The sequence below is a fragment of the Oncorhynchus mykiss genome, chromosome 4 (assembly GCF_057628025.1).
Source record: "Oncorhynchus mykiss isolate SJ-2025 chromosome 4, ASM5762802v1, whole genome shotgun sequence".
Taxonomy (NCBI): Eukaryota; Metazoa; Chordata; class Actinopteri; order Salmoniformes; family Salmonidae; genus Oncorhynchus; species Oncorhynchus mykiss.
The window spans coordinates 27,983,896-28,003,591 of record NC_143025.1 but is presented as its reverse complement, the minus strand read 5'-3'; the positions used below and the strand labels follow the sequence as shown (position 1 = coordinate 28,003,591).

The 19,696-nt window shown below is 41.2% G+C and overlaps 1 protein-coding gene across 10 annotated transcripts in view; it reads right to left on the bottom strand.

The window, feature by feature from the left end:
• The window catches only part of prrc2c (proline-rich coiled-coil 2C), a 50,137-nt gene extending 38,022 nt beyond the window's left edge, over positions 1 to 12,115 (bottom strand). For 8 of the 10 annotated variants that reach the window (XM_090231681.1, XM_090231685.1, XM_090231684.1 and 5 more), the window contains exon 1: positions 11,517 to 11,901. The gene's annotated coding sequence lies outside the window, so the exon portion shown is untranslated. Of the gene's footprint in view, positions 1 to 11,164; positions 11,258 to 11,516 lie in introns of all 10 variants that reach the window. The other 2 variants (XM_090231683.1, XM_090231682.1) reach the window with 2 other exon arrangements.
• Positions 12,116 to 19,696: the final 7,581 nt, after the last annotated feature.

Below are 19,696 nucleotides of genomic sequence, written 5' to 3'. Positions count from 1 at the left end.
AATAAATATTGTAATAAATGTGGAAATTGAGCAAGTTAAGATGACTAAACTGCTTGGAGTTACCATGGATTGTAAAATGTCATGGTCAAAACATGTCGAAACAACATGAAGAACAGGAGCTAAGAGGAGAAATATGTCCATAATAACACGCTGCTCTGCCTTTTTAACAACACTATCAACAAGGCAGGTCCTACAGGTCCAAGTTGTCGCACCTGGACTACTGTTCAGTTGTGTGGTCAGGTGCCACAAAGAGGGACCTCGGAAAATACAACTGGCTCAGAACAGGGTTAGCACGGCTGGTCCTTAAATATACACGAGAGCTAATATTAATAATATGTAAATCTCTCATAGCTCAAAGTGGAGGAGGGATTGCCTTCATCACTACTTTTTTTTGTAAGAAGCGATGACATGCTGAATGCACTGCGGTGTCCGTTTAAACTACTAGAACACAGTTCAGACACCCATGCATACCCAACAAGGCATGCCACCAAAGGTCTCTTCACAATCTCCAAGTCAAGAACAGACTATGGGCAGAGCACAGTACTACATAGAGCTATGGCTACATGGAACTATTCCACATCAGGTAACTGATGCAAGCAGTAGAATCAGATTTGAAAAACAGATAAAAATACACCTTATGGAAGTGGGGACTGTGAAGAGACACACACAGACACATAAGACAAGCAATCTACACACAGGTGCACATGGATTTTGTATTTTAGATACGTGATAGTAGAGTAGTGGCCTGAGGGAACACAATTTGTTGTGAAAAGTGGAATGAAATAGAATGTATTTAAGTTTCCCCATTACAAGTGATTTTAATGGGTCTTTCTCCATTCTATTTGTGTTATACTATTCAATCGAAAAGTCAGCATTTTCATCCATTTCTGCACTTATTTGAGATCACTTCCACGTTGCACAATATGGGCAAGCAATCTAGGGCTTATTTTTTACCAAATGTTGCACTTGCGATTTGACTTGTGATTTAGAGCAAAACCCTTGGGTGAACGAACAGGTCTAATAATCATTTGACTTCCATGATTCCAATTCTATAGTTTGAATACAGCGTTGTTTGACATGACAACGGATGAAAATGCCAGGGTGGAGTTGTTGTGAGAGGGTAGGAACCAAAGTGTTGATAAGTGTTTCTTAGGGAACCGTTTAATTTTGGCTACATGTAATGTTCTCTTAGCTACTTCTAGTAGCTAACATATTCATACTTTGCGTATTTATCATTAGCAGCTTCATTAAATAGTACCCACAAAACACCAGTCTCAAGGTCAACAGTCAAGAGGCAACTCGGCAGAGTTGCAAAAAAAAAGCTATATCTCAGACTGACCAATAAAAAGAAAAGATTGAGATGGGCAAAAGAACAGACACTGGACAGAGGAACTCTACCTAGAAGGCCAGCATCCCGAGAGTCGCCTCTTCACTGGTGACATTGAGTCTGGTGTTTTTCGGGTTCTATTTAATTAAGCTGCCAGTTGAGGACTTGTGAGGCGTCTGTTTCTCAAACTAGACACTAATGCACTTGTCCTCTTGCTCAGTTGTGCACCAGGGCCTCCCACTCTTTATATTCTGGTTAGGGCCAGTTTGCGCTGTTCTGTGAAGGGAGCGTTGTACGAGATCTTCAGTTTCTTGGCAATTTCACGCATGGAATAGCCTTCCTTTCTCAGAACAAGAATAGACCGACGAGCTTAAGAAGAAAGTTCTTTGTTTCTGGCCATTTAGCGCCTGTAATCGAACCGACAAATGCTGATGCTCCAGATACTAAACTAGTCTCAAGAAGGCCAGTTTTATTGCTTCTTTAAATCAGAACAACAGTTTTCAGCTGTGCTAACATAATTGCAAAAGGTTTTTTTAACAATCAATTAGCCTAACTTGGATTAGCTAACACAACGTACCATTGGAACACAGGAGTGATGGTTGCTGAAAAAGGGCCTCTGTACGCCTATGTATATATTCCTTTTTTTTAATCTGCCGTTTCCAGCTACAAGTCATTGACAACATTAACAATGTCTACACTGTATTTCTGATCAATCTGATGTTATTTTTACATGGATTTTTTTTGTTGCTTTTCTTTAAAAAACAAGGACATTTCTAAGTGACCACAAACTTTTGAACGGTAGTGTAGGTGAGGGTGGATTCTCGGCCCTCACTAGCATGAAAACTAAATAGGCACAGATTGTGTGTGGGAAATTATTTAAGACAGACTCTCTCCAATACAACCCAACATTGCAGAGTTATGTGCATCCTTTCAAGCACACCATTCTCATTAACCTGTGGTGAGTTATTCACAATTTACAATGAACAAATAAGGTTTTATATGTAAGATGGATAAATAAAGTGCAAAATTATTGATTATTATTATTTGTGCCCTGGTCCTATAAGAGCTCTTTGTCACTTCCCACAAGCCGGGTTGTGAAAGACTCACACTTATATGTTTAATGTATCGTATAGTGTGTGCATGGCAGGCTTACAATGATGGCAAAAAACAACATTTGAGAGTGCGCGGACCCTGTTGCTAGAGGGGGTACACAGCTGAAGGCTGACTGTTTGAAGGGGTACGGGACTATAAAAAGTTTGGGAACCACTGATTTAGAAGATACTGTTGCAAAAACATCTTGATTAAGGTCTACACATCACTTGTATTAACAGGCTGTATAATGAATTACGTTTGCTCTGACTCAGTTCATTTATAAGCTAGCTAGTAAGCTTACTAGCGATTAGCGGCTAACCATATTTAGGCCCAACTTGCTAAGAAAAGACAAACTAGCTCTTTGCAGATGTAACAAATTAAGTGTAATTATAGAACACTAGTGGATTTATATTAACCTCTCTGCGCACGGAACCCGGTAGCGGGCTGAAATTCCACAACATACGGTGATCGCTACATAAAAAGTCATATTAAACATTCATGAAAATACAAGTCTCACATATATCGAAAGCCTAGAATCTTGCTAATCCAACTGCGTTGTCAGATTTAAAAAATGATTTACTGCGAAAGAATACGATGCGATTATCTGAGGATAGAGCCCCATAAAAATTTCAACCAACACAGGCATAACAAAATCACAAACTGCATTAAAATAAATTGTTTACCTTTGACGATCTTCGTCTGTTTGCAATGCCAATGCTCATTGTTACACAATGAATGATCTTTTGTTTGATAAAATCCATTTTTATAGCCTAACACAAAACATTTTGTGAACCGCTTGCGTCGTGAATTCCGTCTCATTCCATTTGACGACACATTCGAGGGTAAATACCCACACAAAACGTGACTTTTCCAGTCATGTTTGGTTTCATTGCAATCAACTGGTGTTTGTAACACAACCAAACGTGATGGGCCATTTCGCGGGACGTATTGACTAAAAGAAACCGATTTGAAGACAACAAGTAATGACATCACTGTGCACCAATGATATGACCACTGTTTCGTTGATTGACTATTTTAACCCAATGACCACTGATTGTCTTGAAATCTAGCTGGGTAGATAGCCAATGAGCTGAGGTAAATGGCAATATGCAAATGGTTATGTGTTGGAAGACCAACCCATGTAGTAAACTCCGGCGTAAAGAGAGTAATTCGCTATTGAAGTTTTATACCGGAAGGAGCTACGCATATTACGCACAGCATTGTTTGGTAAACACGCAGATTCAGCTGTTTACATATCAATCAGTATGGCGACTAAGTCAGGGAAAGGTAAATCTAAGTCTAGATATACAGAGTTACACACAATTTTAGAAGAAATTGATCGGAAAAGTGAGACAAATTGTTGTAGGACGATTAATTTAGCGATTCCCAAGTGGAGGAATATTTTTTGAACGGAGAGGACATGTTTTGGACTGGTAAATTCTTCTCATGCTAATGCCCTTGTTTGAAATTAATAATATAAAATATTATTTGTGATTTTTATTTTATTTTAGAAGCAATACATAAAAATGTAATGTAATGAAATGTGAGATGCGCGTGTCTGCCACACAACATTAAATAGCCTATTTGAGGCTGTTGAGGGGAGGGCAGGCCCACAACAATGGCCAAAGTGAAATGGAGACAGTAGATCTAGCAGGTATATAATAATATATTCAACCTTATGTTCCCTGTACATATACACATATATATATATATATATATATGTTTATTATACCTGTTGATACTCACTTTACAGCAGAAAGAGACTGCTATGGCACCTGGCATCAGCAGCACAATATTGTGTAGAGCTTTGGAAAAGTGGGTGGGGTTATATCCTTCCTGTTTGGCCCTGTCCGGGGGTCTCATTGGATGGGGCCACAGTGTCTCCTGACCCCTCCTGTCTCAGCCTCCAGTATTTATGATGCAGTAGTTTGTGTCGGGGGGCTAGGGTCAGTTTGTTATATCTGGAGTACTTCTTCTGTCTTATCCGGTGTCCTGTGTGAATTTAAGTATGCTCTCTCTAATTCTCTCTCGGAGGAGGAGGACCTGAGCCCTAGGACCATGCGTCAGGACTACCTGGCACAATGACTCCTTGCTGTCCCCAGTCCACCTGGCCTTGCTGCTGTTCCAGTTTCAACTGTTCTGCCTGCGGCTATGGAACCCTAAACTGTTCATATTTACTCTTGAGGTGCTGTCCTGTTGCATCCTCTACAACTACTGTGATTATTATGTTTTGACCATGCTGGTCATCTATGAACGTTTGAAAATCTCGGCCATGTTCTGTTATAATCTCCACCCGGCACAGCCAGAAGAGGACTGGCCACCCCTCATAGCCTGGTTCCTCTCTAGGTTTCTTCCTAGGTTTTGGCCTTTCTAGGGAGTTTTTCCTAGCCACCGTGCTTCTACACCTGCATTGCTTGCTGTTTGGGGTTTTAGGCTGGGTTTCTGTACAGCACTTTGAGATATTAGCTGATGTACGAAGGGCTATATAAATACATTTGATTTGATAGAGGACTGAGGGTCTTCCAAATATTGAAAGTGTGTAAATACACTGCTCAAAAAAATAAAGGGAACACTAAAATAACACATCCTAGATCTGAATGAATGAAATATTCTTATTAAATACTTTTTTCTTTACATAGTTTAATGTGCTGACAGCAAGATCACACAGAAATGATCAATGGAAATCAAATTTATCAACCCATGGTGGTCTGGATTTGGGGTCACACTCAAAATTAAAGTGGAAAACCACACTACAGGCTGATCCAATTTTGATGTAATGTCCTTAAAACAAGTCAAAATGAGGCTCAGTAGTGTGTGTGGCCTCCACGTGCCTGTATGACCTCCCTACAACGCCTGGGCATGCTCCTGATGAGGTGGCGGATGGTCTCCTGAGGGATCTCCTCCCAGACCTGGACTAAAGGATCCACCAACTCCTGGACAGTCTGTGGTGCAACGTGGCGTTGGTGGATGGAGCGAGACATGATGTCCCAGATGTGCTCAATTGGATTCAGGTCTGGGGAACGGGCAGGCCAGTCCATAGCATTAATGCTTTCCTCTTGCAGGAACTGCTGACACACTCCAGCCACACGAGGTCTAGCATTGTCTTGAATTAGGAGGAACCCAGGGCCAACCGCACCAGCATATGGTCTCACAAGGGGTCTGAGGATCTCTCATCTCGGTACCTAATTGCAGTCAGGCTACCTCTGGTAACCACATGGAGGGCTGTGCGGCCTCCTAAAGAATTGCCACCCCACACCATGACTGAACAACCGCCAAACCGGTCATGCTGGAGGATATTGCAGGCAGAAGAGCACAGGGCGCCAGTGGCGAATTTGCCAATCTTGGTGTTCTCTGGCAAATGCCAAACGTCCTGCACGGTGTTGGAATGTAAGCACAACCCCCATCTGTGGACGTCGGGCCCTCATACCACCCTCATGGAGTCTGTTTCTGACCGTTTGAGCAGACACATGCACATTTGTGGCCTGCTGGAGGTCATTTTGCAGGGCTCTGGCAGTGCTCCTCCTTGCACAAAGGCGGAGGTAGCGGTCCTGCTGCTGGGTTGTTGCCCTCCTACGGCCTCCTCCACGTCTCCTGATGTACTGGCCTGTCTCCTGGTAGCGCCTCCATGCTCTGGACACTAAACCTTCTTGCCACAGCTTGCATTGATGTGCCATCCTGGATGAGCTGCACTACCTGAGCCACTTGTGTGGGTTGTAGATTCCATCTCATGCTACCACTAGAGTGAAAGCACCGCCAGCATTCAAAAGTGACCAAAACATCAGCCAGGAAGCATAGGAACTGAGAAGTGGTCCATTGTCACCACCTGCAGAACCACTCCTTTATTGGGGGTGTCTTGCTAATTGCCTATAATTTCCACCTGTGGTTTATTCTATTTGCACAACAGCATGTGAAATTTGTCAATCAGTGTTGCTTCCTAAGTGGACAGTTTGATTTCACAGAAGTGTGATTGACTTGGAGTTACATTGTGTTGTTTAAGTGTTCCCTTTATTTTTTTGAGCAGTGAAGTTACCCATGTTATTTTGTAAATGTATATATTTTTTTCTTCATATTTTTTTTCAATTTTTTTTTTTGGGGGGGGGGTGTGTTAGAATACCATTTTGGCATTTTGTATATAGTTATTTGTTTCAAAATGTATACCTTCACCAATTTGGCCACTTGGGTACATTTGGGCTACTTGTGTGGGACACCTGGGTGACTTCCTGATAAATGTCATGTAGCGCACTCATTTTGGAAGTTATCATTCTGAAACTTTGCACAAGTACTGTTGCCCTCTTATGTTTTTCACTGAAATTGTCCCCATCATCCTATCTGAATGTTTTTTTTTTATCTTGTTCATTTTAAAGATGATGATACAACAATAAAAATAAAAAACATGTTTTTTTCATTGTATTATCTAAACCAGATCTATTGTGTTATATTTTCCTACATGCAATTCACATTTACACAAACTTCAGAGTGTTTTCTTTCAAATGGTACCAAGAATATGCATATACTTGGTTCTGTGCCTGAGCTACAGTCAGTTAGATTTGGGTATGTCTTCAGGCGGAAATTGAAAAAAGTAGGGGGGGATCCTCTAAGAGGATTTATTAACAAAGTGAAAACAGCATTGTTGAATTGACCAGACACATGTGAGGCTCCCGAGTGGCGCAGCAGTCTAAGGCACTGCATCTCAGTGCTAAAGGCGTCCCTACAGACCCTGGTTCGATTCCAGGCTCTATCACAACCGGCAGTGATTGGGAGTCCCATAGGACGGCTCACAATTGGCCCGGGGTCGTCTGGGTTAGGGTTTGGCCGGAGTAGGTCGTCATTGTAAATAAGAATTTGTTCTTAACTGATTTTTTAAAACCGCCTCGCGGTTGAGGAACAACACATGTGCTCGAGTGACAGGGAGCGGGAATAGGTCTGTGTGGAAAGCAGCATAGAGAGAGAGCGCGGTGAGAGATGACTCAAGTAGCGAAGTAAACTATAAAAATAGACGTTACACACGTCGTATCACATTTAACAAACCAAACATTCAAATACCATTATAGAAGGTAAAGTAAAAACACAAACCGGTCCATGCAGCAATACAGGTATATCATAAAATATGGTATACTGCCCCCAGCCCTAATCAGTGGTAACAACAGACAAAGTGGAGAACTTTCATTTGATTAGGATCCCCGTTAGCGACAGCTACTCTTACTGGGGTACGACACAATGATCTATCTGCAATATTAAAGCTGATCTACCACTAATAAAAATAAAACACTGCCTTATTCTGTCAAGTCCCACATAACCCAGCCATGCCCCCAGAGGTTGTTGCCCACCTGCTCTATACGGCCACAAACCCAGCTTCAGTTCAAATCATGTCCAGTAGTTTCTCTCTGCAATTCAGTCTCCAGCCTTACCTTGCCTTATATTTGGATTAAGACGTTTGTATCCAAATTAACACATACACTGAGTGTACAAAACATTAGGAACAACTTCCTAATATTGAGTTGCACTTCCTTTTGCCCTCAGAACAGCCTCAATTCATCAGGCCATGGACTACAAGGTGTCAAATGGTTCCACAGGGATGCTGGCCCATGTTGACTCCAATGCTTCCCACAGTTGTGTCAAGTTGGTTGGATGTACTTCGGGTGGTGGACCATTCTTGATATGCTCCACAGTTTCTTGTGTGTAAGAAACACAGCAGCGTTGCAGTTCTCAAACCGGTGTGCATGGTGTGCAAACCGGTGTGCATGGTGTGCAAACCGGTGTGCATGGCACCTACTATACCTCGTTCAAGGGCATTTAAATTGTTTGTCATGCCCATTCACACCCTGAATGGCGCACACACACACAATACATATCTTAACTGTCTAGGCTTAAAAATCTTTCTTTAACCTGTCTCTTCCCCATCATATACACTGATTGAAGTGGATTTAACATCAATAAGGGATCAGATATCACCTGGTCAGTCTGTCATGGAAAGAGAAGGTATTCCTAATGTTTTGTACACTCAGTGTATGGCCCTTATAACAGTAACCCTGTCCCTTTGCCTCCAGGGAGAGCTGAGAGAAGAGAGGAAAGATGAGGAGCAGAAGGAAGGAATGGGATGTCACCTCTAGGCAGTAAGCAGATAGATGTCCTGAATTATTCCTTTGTTATTTGCTTTCACCAAGTACTTTCAGATTGCTGGAAATTATGGAAATTAAACAAGGAACCCCTTTTACACTATTGAGATGGGCCCTGTGGCAGGAAGCTACAGATGGACATAAAACTGTGCAGTGCACTGTGCCAGTTGAGGAGGTGGATATCAGCTGAGTCACCACTCACTGCCTCACAGTGATACAACAGCAGTCAGATGATAGAGATGTGCACCTTTCCCTTTCGAGGCAATTAAATATGCATCTAAATACATGGGCTCCGATACAGGAACCACTCACTGCCTCAGTTTTAGTTTGAAACGATACAATTGAATTGGAGAACGAATCGATGCAATACACTAACATTTGTTGCATAAACACATTCATTTTCCATTCTAAATTCAAATCTGCTGCTCTGCTGGATCTGTCTGAGCTGACTGGTGTGTGTAAATTATGTATGTCTATGGTGTATGTAATATATAGGCACCTGAGCTGAGCCATATCAGATTAGGGGAGGGAAATGTAGCCTGTTTTTTTTATCGCCCAATTTGGTTCTGAAATCACCATAACCCACTACTTGTCATTTTTTTTGGTTAAGTGTTTACTAGTAATGTATCAATATTGAAAATTTAGAAATTAGCTATGACATAGACAATGAATATAATGCACAACTTTGGATTTGACCCTTTTGGAAGTTTACGAAGTAATCTCTTCTCGCTTCGGCCATGCGCCCCGCAAAAGTGATTGCTGTCCTGGTTATGAAATTATCGATTTTACCCTATATAAAAAAACATGAGCATATACACTGTTTAAATTAGGGGGGAGCTTTAAACGGTGAAACAAAATTAGGCTCCTTGGAAATCCCTAACTTAAAAGATACATTATTCACAAAATATAACTAACAAGTCCCGATCATTACCGGAAAATAAAAATTAAACAAATTCCTTTGCCACACAGAGGCTCTAGTTTTATGACTGTAGCCTAGTGCCGGTTTGATGACTTGTCATTGGACGACAACAGCAAGCTACACGCATCACTTGTGAAAAGCAAGAGCACCAGCAGCCTAAATTATTAAATTCTCTCTCCCCGCGGGAAGCACGATGTAGACTATCTGCATTGTGAATTCACACTGAATTTTCTATATTTCTGTTATCGCTTTGACGGAAAAATTATTTAAAGGCTGTTTAAACATTAACAAAAGTTGTCCATCCGTTACTTCCCTAGTTCAAAGCAAAACTACCAAAACTATTGTTGATGGTTAAGTTGTGCAATCAAAATAAAATCTATTTAAAGCCCCGTTCAGCAAGTACAGTATAGCCAGATGAGAGTTGTGTGTCAGTTAGCTTACTTTTATTCTTGTAAAACAAGTTTACAGCACATTATAACAATGGCCTAGGCAAATTACATAGGTTGTCACTCAACTAATAATATCAACTAATAAAGCCTAATATCACGCAAGCCATATTAGCATTTGAATGCTGAAGGTGCCTCGCAGATGTGCAAGATCAGGAACAGGCCGCCTACCTTGCGTTGGTCAGCATGCAAAGCTGGGCACAGCGCGCAGTGCCTACCAGAAAGCCATGCTGAACACACAAACCGCACACCTACACTGATATGAAATAAATGGGGCTAGTAAGAGAGTCCCACAAAGGGCTTAACCTGCAATTTTGATTTGATCCATCTTGGTTTAAAAATCAGTAGACACAAGGGAGAGGAGATGCAGTGATGTAAGACACTTTATACTACTATTGCGATGCAGCCCATCCATAGTATTGAGCTGCAGCCTCTTGGGAGGAAGGAACATCAATATCTCCCAGTCCGTAGGGAGATGGAATTAGATGGTGCCTATCTTTCCCAGTAATTATGGAATAAGGCCTGCAGTCATCTTCATATAACAAATGACAGAAAAGATGTCATTAAATATGGACTTCAACCTACTTTTGAGCAATAAACAAAGTTGACCTATGGGTGAACTATACACACTTTTAGGATTTCCAATGTGAGGCTATCGTTTGAAACAATTTACTCTCCTATGAAATGGCCTCAACTGACCAACAGGCACACAAAAAACCTTGGTCAGACAGGGAGGATGAATCACTTCTTTTCACCATCTCCTCTGACACAACAGTCTGCACATTCACAGATGCACTCACTTCCTTATACACCAGGTCAAATCGCTGCCTGGTCATTTGCATACCAGTCACATACCAGAGTGCTCAATAAATACATCTGCATCGTCAGTCATTGGGATCACTGGTACCTGAGGTTATCAACATACATTGTGGTTCATATAACTTACTAATGGACATGTCCGGCAGTCAGGATCATTGTCAACACAAAACATGTTAAAACCGGTTGACTGTGTGGTTACCAATTGTTTAGGTGAATGTGTACGAGTTGTGCATCATCGATGTATAAAGGATAGTCATAATAATAATAATTTCTAAAATGGGGGGGGGACATGGACACAGTCACGTCCAAACCACAATAGTTAAGGTAATGTCTATGCAACGTGTTCAACCCTCAAACACAAATTTGTAATATCAGCAATGTTCAAGGCTGAGAGATTTTTGTAGAATCTCGGTGCAGCCAAGTAGTGAAATGGTAACTAGTTCACCCGCAGGAAGATGCCTGGCTTCATGGACCATTTTAGGCAGGGTGGGTCACATTGGCCCGACGCAGGGGCCTCTTCTAGCCCAAAGCACCAAACCTAATCGAACACAAATTCACGATATCAAACATGATTCCTCACCCCAGTAACAGTATATTGGATTGTTAACGGGCTTCAACCGTTCAGATTTAAACTACACACTGCAGTATGGTGGGTTAACCATCTACCTAGTTGAAAATAGTCCGAACGTTCAGTTTCGGTTTTGAATTCTATTTGCCATCACATCCACATTCGGCTTCGCTAACCTGGCTTTCACCACTAACTATTTAGCTAGAACATCATTGACATGGCGACCTACCGTCACCGCCGATCCCTTTCTTCTAGTCTGTCGTATGCCTCGTCTGGGTTCGGCCTGTTTTGTGCGAGTGTGTGTGTGGCCGGCGGATTACAAAAGCTACCTTGCTAGTTCGGCTAACGATACTAGCTAGCGTGGAAGCTAGCATCCAACAAGCTCCTCTCGACTTGCACGGGCCTGATGCGTTTCTGTTGCCTACACCGTGCCCTTTCTTCTTCCCCGACGTGTCCTCCGTTATTTGGACGTTAACAGGCTCTCGGCTTGTGTTTCTGTCTTCTTGCACACCGGTTGTCTCGTATGAGACAGTATTGAGTGAGTGAAGGCGCCGCGGCCTGTCGCACAATCAAAGATGGCAGACCGCCAGTCCACGATCGTCACTAGTTACCACAGCCACAAAGTCATAATTATGTCTAAACTCCGCCCTTTTCTACAATTTATCTTCTTAAAATCTGATTTTAAACCTTAATCACACTGCTAACCGTATGCCTAACCTTAAACGAAGACTAAAAATCTAATTTTTGTTTTCATAAATTTTTACGATATAGCCAATATCTACTTTGTGACTGTGGTAACTAGTGACAACCCCAGTTCCACGGGTGTCTGACATCATCACCCACCCACAGAAGACGGCGGCTGCGGAGCAATTCAATTCAATTGCGGAGCATCCGTCTTGGAAAAATATTAATGATATACTGACAAGATACATGTCTCTCCGTCCTAACAATGGGAGTCGTTGTCCACAAAGCGGCACGGCGTTACTAGCCTCATACCATGAATATTCATGGTCGTCTCGAGACAACTCCGTTATATAAGAGTTTCTTCTAAAAGTGGCCGGGATCTCACGTATCCTACATATCAGTACATTCCTAACAACTTTATCATTACGAAACTTCCAATAGATCAAATAAACCTCACGTAGCAAATAAGCCATACATTTTTCAGTTTACTAAATTCGACACTCTGATTGACCTCCGTACAAAAACTCCTTGCTTGGTGAGCGAAACAACGAAAAAGCGCCACCTGCTTGCTGGAAGAAGACAGTTATTCCGCCGAGTTGGGCCTGTTCTTCTTCCTCTCTGGTTTAAGTTTTAAAACTCTGTGGTAGGATGAAGCCACAGGTGAGCAGACACTGTCCGTGTTTGAGAAGATCAAAACCGTAGGGTAAATTGTGACTGACTGACAGATTTACAAATAATAATGATCTGTAGATTATTATTTATGATGCAGGGTTCTTTGCGGATCTGTCAGTCTGCAGTTGCCTGCAGTGTCGAACAAGCCCACTGCAGTAAGGTTGGTTTGTCATTTTCACTATTTAAAAATGAAAGACTACGGACAGTGTCGGGAGAATGAACTGATCTTCGATCAGTGTCTAAGGGCAACTTCTAGCTGGAACAAATTGTTTGGAGTGCTTGGCTTGGTACCCTACTGTACCTCATCTCTGCACCATTAGCCCACATGTCATAAGAACACCCCACTGTCAGGAGTGGATTGGACATCTGGCAAATAGCAGACGGGATAGACCATTTTTTTGTTGGGTGGGCTGGTCGAAATTGACACACACACAAAATATTTGTATATACACTACATGACCAAAAGTTAAACACGCCATCAGCAAAGAGACCTTACGACTCTCAAAAAAACATAAAGGGTGTGTATAAACGTAGAACGAGCACGTTCTACGTTGTCACTTCACTCTCCTCTCCTCCCATGCACTCAATATTTGTTTTTATCTGATCGTATAACATTTCAAAATGCCATTGCAGGAAAAACGCAAGCTTTGGAAGCCTTTCCCTGTTGAAGATAGGAGGGTCTCAGCTTTCTGTTGGTACAGTGCCTTCCGAAAGTATTCGGCCCCATTGAACTTTGCGACCTTTTGCCACATTTCAGGCTTCAAACATAAAGATATAAAACTGTATTTTTTTGTGAAGAATCAACAACAAGTGGGACACAATCATGAAGTGGAACGACATTTATTGGATATTTCTAACTTTTTTAACAAATCAAAAACTGAAAAATTGGGCGTGCAAAATTATTCAGCCCCTTTACTTTCAGTGCAGCAAACTCTATCCAGAAGTTCAGTGAGGATCTCTGAATGATCCAATGTTGACCTAAATGACTAATGATGATAAATACAATCCACCTGTGTGTAATCAAGTCTCCGTATAAATGCACCTGCACTGTGATAGTCTCAGAGGTCCGTTAAAAGCGCAGAGAGCATCATGAAGAACAAGGAACACACCAGGCAGGTCCGAGATACTGTTGTGAAGAAGTTTAAAGCCGGATTTGGATACAAAAATATTTCCCAAGCTTTAAACATCCCAAGGAGCACTGTGCAAGCGATAATATTGAAATGGAAGGAGTATCAGACCACTGCAAATCTACCAAGACCTGGCCGTCCCTCTAAACTTTCAGCTCATACAAGGAGAAGACTGATCAGAGATGCAGCCAAGAGGCCCATGATCACTCTGGATGAACTGCAGAGATCTACAGCTGAGGAGGGAGACTCTGTCCATAGGGCAACAATCAGTCGTATATTGCACAAATCTGGCCTTTATGGAAGAGTGGCAAGAAGAAAGCCATTTCTTAAAGATATCCATAAAAAAGTGTTATATAAAGTTTGCCACAAGCCACCTGGGAGACACACCAAACATGTGGAAGAAGGTGCTCTGGTCAGATGAAACCAAAATTGAACTTTTTGGCAACAATGCAAAATGTTATGTTTGGCGTAAAAGCAACACAGCTCACACCCTGAACACACCATCCCCACTGTCAAACATGGTGGTGGCAGCATCATGGTTTTGGCCTGCTTTTCTTCAGCAGGGACAGGGAAGATGGTTAAAATTGATGGGAAGCTGGATGGAGCCAAATACAGGACCATTCTGGAAGAAAACCTGATGGAGTCTGCAAAAGACCTGAGACTGGGACGGAGATTTGTCTTCCAACAAGACAATGATCCAAAACATAAAGCAAAATCTACAATGGAATGGTTCAAAAATAAACATATCCAGGTGTTAGAATGGCCAAGTCAAAGTCCAGACCTGAATCCAATCAAGAATCTGTGGAAAGAACTGAAAACTGCTGTTCACAAATGCTCTCCATCCAACCTCACTGAGCTCGAGCTGTTTTGCAAGGAGGAATGGGAAAAAAATTCAGTCTCTCGATGTGCAAAACTGATAGAGACATACCCCAAGCGACTTACAGCTGTAATCGCAGCAAAAGGTGGCGCTACAAAGTATTAACTTAAGGGGGCTGAATAATTTTGCACGCCCAATTTTTCAGTTTTTGATTTGTTAAAAAAGTTTGAAATATCCAATAAATGTCGTTCCACTTCATGATTGTGTCCCACTTGTTGATTCTTCACAAAAAAATACAGTTTCATGTCTTTATGTTTGAAGCCTGAAATGTGGCAAAAGGTCGCAAAGTTCAAGGGGGCCGAATACTTTCGCAAGGCACCGTATAATTTGTATTTCTCAACTCTCAATATTCAGCTAAATAGCAACTATTTTACAACCAAGATATTTGATATGGCTTTGAGATGTGGAGTTTTTTGTAGGACATTCACTGTACTGTTGGATGAATACATGGCTACTATAGCAGTGTATATTATATTTAGAGTTGGCGATCTAGTTAATGTGTTTTGAGTTTCCACTTCCTCAGGTGTTTAACCCCAAATTAATTAGCCTATGATATTAATTAGTGCACATAAAGATGTATGTAATTCATTTCTATTCTGACAGTAAAATATAGCAACTATAGTCCAGATTGTCAACTCCAAATTCCTGACAATCTGGACTATGTTGCACATCAAAATATCTTGAATCATGCATTCCTGCTTAGACTTGTTAGATTAAACAATTTAATTATTGAATACCTCAGGAGTCAATTTATTATAGTTTTTTATTATAGCACTATGAATGACTTTACAAATCATAGGCTGGCGCCACCAACCGTAAAAGTTAGTGGCATCAGTAACACCAGGGGAAATGTTAGTGTAGAGCCCTGTAATAGTAATTAACACCTAGGGTAAGTGTTGATTCAGGGGAGCACATATGACAGCCATTCATTTGCAATGGAGCCTAAGTCGTTAGGTTTAATTTTAGAACGTGTATGGCTTAAGCGTACAGACAGAGAACAAGAAGACGTGTGGCTAAAATGCCAGGGCCAAATTCTTGTCCAAGTCCGCCCATGCCTCCTGTACAGTTAAGGTGGTTGTTTCTAGTGAGGGGATGATTGATACATACAGGAGCTCCTCCTCCTTCTTCTTCCATGGTGCTTTATAGGTGCTTGATGCCACCTACTGTATGGGCTGTGTCTTGCCTACTGTCCTGGAGTGTAAATTCATTACACTATGTGACACAAAAAGTGGAGGGAAAAAGGAAAGAAAAATTGCCCTACCAACTAACTCTACACCCATTAAAACATCACCACTATTCCACTACTTGGCCCTATTTGATCCTACACCAGACCTGCACACTATCATTTAACACACCTTGTAACTCTTCTGCAGTAAAATCTTGTACACTCAAGTATTTCTCTGCAGCTGCCACCACAAAATCTATTTTCTATCATTTACGTTCCATTTCTGCAGTACAGTTGATAACCATGACTTTGAACGCTAAGAAGCCAACCTTACTGAATCACATTATTATTCCTATCACTCTCTATTGGCCTCTGCCTACTCACAGGGAGCCTCTTAGGATCCCCTACGCTGGACCCATCTCCCTCTACTACTCTCTTCACTGCCTCAGCATACAATATATTCTGTACTACTCTGATCCTTGCAACCTCAACCTGCTTTTCCCTCACCGGACACTTCTGATCTCCAGCAACATGGGTACCCCTACAGTTAACACACACAGCTTTTTCCACCGATACTACACATTCCTTTGCCTCATGTCCTCCTGCATACTTCTCACATCCAGGAATCTCCCTCCTACAAATTGCTGCAATATGCTTGGCACTTAAAACACTGTAATGGGTTCGGGACAAAGCTCTCACGGGTATAACTGGCACATCCTAACTTGACTTTGTCAGGTAAAGACTCTGCTACAAAACTCAGCAGGACAGACAGTGTCTTCTCTGTTACACCACACTCTCCACCGGGTCTGCTTCGCACCAAATGGCGGGTGTCACAGACACAGGGAATCTTACATTTCAGTTGGTCCTTCTCAACACTTAACACCACCCCAGTTATCACTTCTTTCAATGGTGCCCTGCTCTGGAGAGCAAACCCAGCTAACATCAAATGTTCCCACAACATTACAGAACGTTCCCTTATTAAGAGTCTCATTAGGTCATAAACTAACATTTTCATAGGAATGTTTCCATGAATTCCAAGGAATGTTTCCAAGAGACCATTCACTTAATGCCAAATAGAACTTACCCAGAATGTGGTTACCATGTTCTCAGAACTTAAGATACTCATGTTCTAGACACGTATTATGGTAACATTGCAAGAACATTCATGTGTCCAGTTTTTTGTGGGTTAGGAGAATATTCCATCAACGTCCCACCTAACATACACAGAACAAGTGTGTAGACATGTGTCATGGGAATGTTACAAGAATTCATTACACATCACATATTGTTACTGTTGACAAGCCAATCAAGGCCCTGATTGGTAAACCACTGATTCATTCATAGCTTTTTATCTATTGGCAAGGTTAGTGATACTCAACAACATTGTCTCAGAGCATTTCGTATTATTCTGTACGTAATTCTGATGACCCTTAATTTATAGTACTACGATATGTTACTCTTCATATGGTATGTATTAATTTGTGGATGTTCATCACCCATCTAGTTTGATATGTTACAAATTACAATTCGTATTATAAGTTACGAATTTGCAAACGTATGATATGTTATGAATTCTAGCTAGGTGGCTAACGTTAGCTAGGCTAGGGGTTAGGGTTAGGATTAAGGTTAGGGTTAAATTTATGAGTTAGGTTAAAGGGTTTTACGGTTAAAGGGTTAGAGGAAGGGTTAAGATTAGGGGAATGGTTAGCTAACATGCTAAGCACTTGCAAATTAGCTAAAAATAAGTAAGTAGTTGAAAAGTTGCTAATTAAACTAAAGTTGTCCGTAATGATTTTCTAACTCACAACCTTTGGGTTACTAGACATTTGTGATATACATCCACCCAACCACCCTACTTTTGTTTTTTTGCCTTAAGTAAGCATCTGTCTTATGTAACCATACCAAAATTTACATACTAATTTGAGTGTCCCTGGATTTACATTTACTATGTAACATCTAGTCTATGACGCCAGGTTGTACTCACACAGTGTTATCAACTTACATATTTGATACACATACATGATCACATTATGCATGTTCATTTATACAGTAATTATTTTTCAACATGTCCTCATCTGGGAGTTGAACTCACAACTTCTTGGTTCATGACATTCTGATGTTCACGCTACACCACCATGTAGCAGGTAGCAGAAAATCGGACTATTCTCATCATTGATTTCATTGACTTATTTCAGAAATTAAAGGGCTTTCTGTATAGTTGCCTAATGTTGGCGGGGCAAATAACCTGTCCTAATGATATTCCTGAATCATTATGATCAATCAAATATTTTCTTGAGTGTACTTTTAACAGAGCTGAGATTTACTTCAAAGTGCATTCACCCTATTGCTTACATCTATCAAGTTGTTTCATAACTACACTAGCGCATAGGGAGGTGGGTTTATGGTTTCTTCTGGGCAGGGCCTAACTGTACTGGCCCAATAAGCACATGCCCTAGAGATATCCCTTATTGGGACAATGGTTAGGGTGTTCACCACTTGTGGTGGCCTGGGTCTGAGACCAGCAAGGGGTGTCAGCCTACTCTCACATTTTTAGCAATATATGTTATTGTCGTTTTGAACTGCCTTCATCAGACATTTCGATTGTTGATATGGAACGTTATTTATAACACTTGGTAATATTATTTATGCATCTTTGTTTATAATCATAATCTGTGTTTAGATTACTCCTCTCACTCATTTCTGGAACTTTGTGTCTTTGTGCACGATCTCCAGATGCTTGTTCAGATGTGATGTTTCTGGATGAAGAGATCATTCAATGTTTGCATTTGACTAAAAATGTTATCTTTCTCCTCGATTAACTCAAAATAATAGGAGCATTTAGACAAAGAAAAGGTTACGCGGGGTAACAAAACAGCTGCCATTTTTCTTAGATTTTTGGCTAGATTATATCCTACTGGAAACGGGTTAGCCTACAGCATGATTTAGTGCGAGACAAAACGTACATATATATATATATATAACACAACGGTAGAGATACGCTTCTGAAAGTAATATACGGGTCACTTGAAAAGACAACTGTAATAATACAACTATATTTGAAGACAGTACCTCATTATAGTACTCTGTTACTCATACAAGTAATATATACTGAACAAAATATAAAACGCAACATGCAACAATTTCAAAATTTTACTGAGTTACAGTTCATAAGGAAATAGGTTAATTGAAATAAATTCATTACGCCCTAATCTACGGATTTCACATCAGTGGGAATACAGATATGCATCTGTTGGTCACATATACCTTAAAAAAGGTATCAGACAACCAGTCAGTATCTGGTGTAACCACTATTTGCCTAACGCAGCACAACACATCTCCTTTGCATAGAGTTGATCTGGCTGTAGATTGTGGCCTGTGGAATATTGTCCCACTACTCTTCAATGAAGTTGTTGGATATTGGCAGGAACTGGAACACATTGACATAGACGTCGATCCAGAGCATTCCAAATATGCTCAATGGGTGACATGTCTGAAGAGTATGCAGGCCATGAAAGAACTGGGACATTTTCAGCTTCCAAGAATTGTGTACAGATTTTTGAGACATGGGGCCGTGCATTATCATACTGAAACCTGAGGTGATGGCGGTGGATGAATGGGCCTCAGGATATCTCCACGGTATCTCTGTGCATTCAAATTGCCATCGATAAAATGCAATTGTCTTTGTTGTCCGTAGCTTATGTGCCAGCCCATACCATAACACCACCATCTCCATGGGGCACTCTGTTCACATCAGCAAACAGCTCACCCACATGACGCCATACACGTGGTCTGCGGTTGTGAGGCCGGTTGTACACACTGCCAAATTCTCTAAAGCGATGTTGGAGGCAGCTTATGGTAGAGATATGAACATTAAGTTCTTTGGC